Consider the following 7,713-nt stretch of genomic DNA (forward strand, 5'->3'; position numbering starts at 1 on the left):
AATCATTATTTAATAAGTACTTATTTTGTTTGTAAAAAACTGTAAGCTTAAAAATAATATTAATTTGCATTAAAATTATTCTTATTACTGTTAACCTTTAAAACTTATTAATTATCAACATTATAAAAAAGTTATTTTATTTCTTTGGGTAAATTATATTATTAATTGCATCAATATTTAATTGCATTAATATTTTATTCATACAAATAAGTTTTGCTGATTTTATTTAATTTTTTTTTAACCAATTAATTTGTTTACATTATTTTATTCATTACTTTTGGACAATTCATTTATTTTATTCTACTTATTTAACCTTTCATTCATCAATTCATTCGTTGAATTTGATTTAATATTTATTCATTGGATTCAATCTATTTGAAACTACCGCCTTAACTCCCCGCCATCTTGGTACCAATGGAACACTAACGCCCTCTTATTTTTAGAGGCTATTTGTATATATGGAGTTCGTGCTCCTTATCTAGTCTCCATGAATCTTATGATAGTTTTTTTAAGAATTTTTAACCTAAACGGCCTTTGTTAGAACTACAATGTTAATAAATGAAAAAAAGGAAACCTACATATATAAATTTGAAAATTAAACATCTGAAATTTGGGTGTAGTAAACGTATAATCCACAATTACGATGTAAGCATCGTTAATTTTACTGATAACCTTATTTTCCCATATAATTTTATATGATTTTACAAAATTTTTCTTATTGGGCATTGGAGCTTACACTTAATCATTACAAATTTTAGACTATATACATAAATAAATAAATAAATATATATATATATATATATATATATATATATATATATATATATATATATATATATATATATATATATATATCTACATGTAACAAATTTTAATGGGTTAAATAATGGTAATTAATCGGCAAAATGACAGCAAACTTTGGCTGAGCAACCCTGACCCTCAAAGTGTGTCGTGACATTGTAAAATAATTGAACTCTAAAATTCTCGGTATAATGTAATTAATCAATATGAGAAAGAAAAGAAATTATTATCGTTGTGTTATCATCCGATTCATAGGGGACAATAAGATATAATTACGTATAGGGATACGAACACTTGCACATAAATATATACATTGGTCGTAAGACACTAATGAGTCATCAGATTGCTATTACCTGATTGTAATTTACCTCAAAGTCGAGGAATATTAGACAAATTTTTGTTGATAATGTTTCAATTATTAAAAAGACACACAAGACGGATAAATAGGCCACTTCAGAGAAAATTAGAGAAGAGGTTAGGTTGATCATGTTTTCCATGCAGAACCTATTCAATTTTGTTTGTTTCCTTTATAGATTAGAGATATTTAAAGTGACATGTACTAGGGTCTGTCATGGGACCTAATCATTATTGTGAAGTAGGACTCAGTTAGCCTCTTTTACTAAAATATTGCACCATTCATTTCCTAAATTAACAAAACAATTATATGCTCAACACTGCAGATTTTTTAGTTTTCGAAAATTATTCGAAGCCTTAGTTGACTTTACCTTATATACTTGTAATTAATTTTAGAGAGCCTATTATAACCCAGAATTAATTTTTTTTTTTTCAATTTTCAAGAATAATATTTTCAACTTTACAATTGTTTTGTAAGGATTGCAGAAGTGATATACCACGAATTAAAATTGTCCCAGATTAAGAAAAATTATATTATCCATGCTAAATGTATATCTATAAATTTTTCGATTAAAATTATTTTGAATCATTTCAAATCGTTTTTCCTTCTAAGAGGTATTGAAAAATATCATTTTTTTAAATTAAATTATGGGATACTCCTCAATTCTCTTGTTTCCTACCTATCTCCTTTTCTCGTAGACATTCGCTATAACTAGTAATAAAACTTTTGAGGTCTGATAATGAAATTGTCGTTTAAAAATAAATTAAATTATAAAACCAACTTTGGCCTTATTTAAATTGATCATACTTCAATGAATGAATAATTTTTTTTTTTTTTTTTTTTTTATTCATTAATTTGTGAACGCATGTTTATGTTGCTATATTATATTTTTATAGTCGAGAAATTTAAAAAACTCAATTTTCAAGAATCGGACAAAAAGCAATAACTTCTCTTTATTGGAAAAATTACAATATTCATAACGGGAAGTTAATTAATCATAATTCTTATTATGTGTTAATTCTTAATATATGTAAATTCAAGTTTTTAAATAATAGTAATAATGATTCATTCAATGAACAAAATTTTCAAGATAATCTAGCCAAATGCTTAGTAGATAATAAAATAAATTTAACGCAAAGTAAAGCATTATTGGATGTTTTACGGACTCACCCTCAATTAATATTTTTACCGAAGGATCCTCGATCACTTATAAAAACGCCTCGCAAAAAAATAGAAACAAAGATAGTTGCTCCGGGAGAGTACCTTCATATTGGTCTCGAATCAACGCTCAAATCGATAATATCGCGCATACCTTTAGAATCTATACCTGATGAATTATTTATTGACTTTAGTACCGACGGAGCAGAATTAAATAAAAAAGTTCAAATTTGGCATATTCAAATTCGTATAATTAATTAACCTTGCTGTAAAAATCCTGAACTTGTCGGTATATATCAAGGGGAAAGTAAACCCAAAAGTTTTGAAGATTTTTTTAATGATTTTGTGACTGAAGCTGAACTTGTTAATTCTAAAGGTGGCATTTATTATAATAATAAATTAATAAAAATTAAATTTCCTTGTTTTATCGGAGATGCTCCTGCTCGGTCATACGTTTTAAATCATGTATCCCACGTTGCTAAAAATCCATGCTCTAAATGTAAGGTAGAGGGTATAACTTACAAGAAATCAAGGCGTTTTCCTGGTGTTAATCACCAATTAAGAACAGATGTAGAATATAGAAGTCTCAAAGATGTAGATCATCACAATGGTGAATCAGCGATACATAAATTGCCGATGGATTTAGTAAATGAAGTACCTTTTGACTACATGCATCTCGTTTGCCTAGGTGTTATGAAAAAATGATAGAATCAGTAATATTTGGAAAATGCGAAGCTCGCAAATTGCAACAATTTGAAATAGATTTTTTAGCTAATCGTTTAACAACCCTACAAAATTATTGCCCGCGTGAGTTTGCGAGGATTCCGCGAGAATTGGATAAATATCATACATTTAAAGCAACCGAATTTCGTCAATTATTATTATACACTCTTATTGTAGTCTCTCCTGGGATAATTCGTGGTGATTATTATAATCATTTTCTACTTCTTCATGCATCGATTCGCGTATTATTAAATGATTGTTCACCCGAAAAAAATTTAGATTTTGCAGAAAACGCGTTAAAAAATTTCATAATTGATGTAGAAAATATTCACGGGTTACAATTTCTTACATACAATGCCCATGGTCTCCTTCATCTGGTATCGGATTATAAAAGTTATGGTTCACTGCATTCTACATCCGCTTTTACGTATGAAAACAGTATAAGACTCTGCCGCCCATTTATAAGGAAACCCGACCAACCACTTCAACAAATTTACAAAAGACTACAGGAGCAAACTAATTGATGATAACATTGAAGATAACAATTTAAAAAAATTTAAAGCTTATAAAATTCATAATAACGGTCCGATTAACGATTTGCTGCAAGATGATTCTGTCCAATATGAAAGTTTACAATCGCTAAATTTCTTTTATTCTATTCATAATAATGATAACACTTTAATTACAAATGATAATCGAATTGGCGTAATTCAGAATATAATTTTAAAAAATAATGTATACTTTTTTGCTGTACGATTTTTCAAAAATTCAAAGTCGATTTACTCGGTACTAAATCGGCCTTCAACAGACTTTGGAGTTTATTTATGTACTTTATTAGAAAAAACAATTTCAATTATATTATTAGATGAAATAAAAACTAAATGTTACCGCATGCCAACCTGGGTTAAAAAACCATTAAGTCCATACGTCAACGATGAAATATTAAATAATGCATTTACTGTAATTGAAATGATATTATAATCGAAGGAAAGTCAACTATTGATTCTTTATAAATTTCCGTCAAATGTAAAGCTATTTTTTGTAATTGCAGTAAGGTGAAAATTATTTAGCTATTTAATTATTTTTATATTTTACAAATACAACATTTTATACTGATTTAAATAATTCAAAGAACATTTATCTATGATAGACTAGTATTAATTTTTAAATTATTTGATATGTTTAAAGTTACCTACTACAAAAAAAATTATCTTCAATTAAACAATTTCTTTGAAGGAAGCAAGATACTTTTTTTATTGTTATTATTGGGATATAATTATTATTAGTATTGTAACATTGGTATAGTTGCTTTTAATTGATAAAGTTCTATATATAACTACACTGTTCCTTGATTTTACTAATGAAATCTGTATTAAACTTTGTATTATCAGATATTCATCCAACTATTGAACCTAAAATTTGCTTTTATTTGGTTATTCTTAATATTCATTATCATACATATAAGTGATTTTTATAACTATTGACATTATAAAAAGCACTCAAAAAATGTTAATTTTTGCGTAGAAGCTTAGTGTAGCATAAATTTTTAATTTACACAATATTTTGTTTTCAGCAATACATCGAAATCAATTTTTGTGAGACCATAGAGATCTACATATTTTTAAATTTGCCAGAGAGATTTATTTTTACATACCAGTCTCAGATAAGAATAGGTATGAAGGGAAATATCTGTTATAAAAAACAAGAAACATCTTTGGAGCATTACAGATGTAAATTTGTGAATTTTGCAACCATTCCAACTTAAATATATAAACTATACATTAATCACATTTGAGAATAAGTGGATCACCATCAGCTTTTTCATACTTGCAGGAAGGTAAAATAAAATGCCTGATAAAATTATTGCGACTTTGTATTTCCTATTTAAATAACATGAAAAAAATAAAAAATTGAAGCTTGGAATTTTATACCTCGGTAATGGCGTACTGTACGAATAATAAGTCCAGGGTGCATTTTTGTCGGGAATTAAACGCTCTACAAAAAAGTCTTTTATCAATTTTTGATAAATCTATCTATTCTAAAGTTATTTGAGCTTGACGTCAAATCTATAGTGAATTTTTAGATCTGTTTACTTTTCCAGTGAAACTATATAACTTGTTACAAAATGTCATGAAATCTTTTTTGTAGACAATTTTACTTCCTACAATTTATTTCGAATAAAGTATTTTCTAATTGCGCATAATTTTCTAGTTATTTTCATTTTAATATCAAGGTCATTAAAAAAATAATTCTGATCGATGTCAACAGCTTGACATTCAAATGCAAATAGTTTTATAATTATGCGGAATTAAAAAAAAACTTTATTTGAAATAATTTGTAAAAAACAAAAGTGTCAACAAAAAAATTCTATGGCTTTTTTTAATAAGTCTGATAGTTTCGTCAAAAAAGTAAAAAGATCTCGAAATTTACTGTAAATTTGATTAAGCTACAAAAGCTTTTGAACAGATAGTTTTTTAAAAAAATGATAAGAGACTTTTTTTGTAGAAAGTTTAATTCCTTACAAAAGTGTATCCTGGACTTATTCCTACAGTACGCCATTGTCGAGCTTTACAATTCCAAGTTTTCATTTTTTAATTTTTTTCATGTTATTCAAATAGGAAATAGAACATCGCAAACGAGCTATTTGTAAATATTAATATTACGGGCTCTAATTTTATCAGACTTCTTATTTTACTTTTCTACAAGTATAGAAGCTGCTGGTGCGTTGAAAAAAAAGGTTGCCCTAAGATGACAAACATGTATATCGCTAAATCATACAAACAGCAGAGTAACCTCTTCAAAATCGAAAGAAATCTGTGAATATGAAAATGTATTTATCTTATATTTAAAAATATTAATTTAATCAAATAGTCTTCATTATTGGATGGTGGTGCTGTCTGTAGTAATTACTTATTTCAACAAGGTTCTTCGATGTCCTGAATTTCAACATGTTTGGTAAGTAAATAAATAATCATTACGTCAATTATTTTTTTTAAGAATAATGTCAATTACATCATTTGTTTTAGATGCTACTAGGCACATATCAGAAAAATGGAATGCTAATACATTGAGAGAACAGGAAAATCTTTAACATTATTGTAATTTATGTTTCAATAAATAAGTACTTTTATAAGCAAATAAATAATTTTGATTAATTATCTTTGTTTAATGTGGAGTGGAAATAAAGTTTTCAACGAACAATTTATTTATAAAGAGGTCGTTACAGAGATATTCGGTAACTTAATTAGTAATTGTTAGATATAAATATGCTGATAATAACAATGTAAAAAACTGAAATAAATTTTTTAACACCAATACTAGTTTAATATCAGTTTTATTGATAAGTTGTTAAAAATTAAGTAGAATAAAAATAAATGACAGACAGTATATGAGACAAACGATAGTTTTAAAAATATGTAAATAAACGATGTAAATGGCTGAATAAACAGTTTTAAATAACATTTGTAGGCATATTTTACACTTTTTCTTCTTTTCATTATGATATTTGATGATTTTCAGAAAATTTAAGAAAGTTGAGCAATGGTATATCTCTTGTTTTTCATATTATTAAGAATTATGAGTGTGAATGTAATTGACATTTAGCAATCTTCTTAAATTTTTAATAAATACATGTGAGAGAAAAAAATTAAAAAATGCGTGATCAGATAATTGAAAAATCAGCGCGCACATTTTTTTAAATTTTACAATTTTAATTAATTAATTTATTCATTTAAAATTTATAAATTGTTACATGTGTGCTCCATTTACACTCATTAAAAATTAAAATACGTCGTTTTCAATTGATAACTATGTTTATATCATGGAACATAAAATAGGGTTAGTTTTAAACATTTTTTAAACAATAACCAACTAATGAAAATAATATGCACGACAATTGCAACTCCTTTTATTGTTTGCCATCTTTAGCTTTTGGAATCTTTTTTTAAAATTTTTGTCGTCAAGCGAAATTCCTCCTCGTCAACTTATTTCACCAACTTACTGGCAACTTCTGTTCGCAGTTCACTGTCAAAAATATACTGAGAAATTATTGATGGGAAGTTGGCGGCAACTCTGATTATAATTTGGTGTTCAAAAAATTCTAAGAAATTTCTGAGGGAAAGTTGTGTACAACTTGCCCAGAAACCTGACTATATAATTTTGCCATCAACTTTTTATGGTCCAACTTTTTGACGGAAACCTGCATTCCAGTTGCGGCTTCATACTGGCGCCAACTTTCTGAGAAAGTTGGCAGTAACTTGTAGCCAAAAGTTGTAAATGCTAAAGTTGTCGACAACTTCTCGTCAAGTTGGTTGGAAACTAATGAACGACCAACTTTTTCACGATCAACTCGTGCTATCAGGGCAGTTGTTCCTGAGTAGAGAAAGAACAGAGTAAAGTTGCAGTCTAAAATGGTGAGGACAGATCGAATTTTTGAATAAAGATGGCACTGAGTAGAGAAGTTTGGAGGAGTAAAGTCGTCACACTGCCTAACATTTCATGGGCTACTATCATCCATTTAAGTACGAAAATAACTTTCGATTCTCAAACGCATGCGGTGGCCGAACGCTTTAAGTGCCAGGGGCTGGGCTCTGTTTGCGAAAGGTCGGCGGTTCGTGCCTGAGTCGGCAGAAATTTTTCTGATGATTTTACATATAAAAATTCGAACAACTACATAC

General features: G+C 27.6%; 1 long non-coding RNA gene across 1 annotated transcript; it reads left to right on the forward strand.

Moving 5' to 3' along the window:
- Positions 1-508: 508 nt before the first annotated feature.
- Positions 509-7,384, forward strand: LOC106694022 (uncharacterized). The gene is made up of 4 exons (XR_008404378.1): positions 509-645; positions 4,611-4,874; positions 5,749-5,992; positions 6,064-7,384. It is a non-coding gene; the product is annotated as an uncharacterized LOC106694022 (long non-coding RNA).
- The last annotated feature ends 329 nt before the right edge of the window (positions 7,385-7,713 follow it).

This window comes from Microplitis demolitor, chromosome 10 (genome assembly GCF_026212275.2).
Source record: "Microplitis demolitor isolate Queensland-Clemson2020A chromosome 10, iyMicDemo2.1a, whole genome shotgun sequence".
Lineage (NCBI taxonomy): Eukaryota > Metazoa > Arthropoda > Insecta > Hymenoptera > Braconidae > Microplitis > Microplitis demolitor.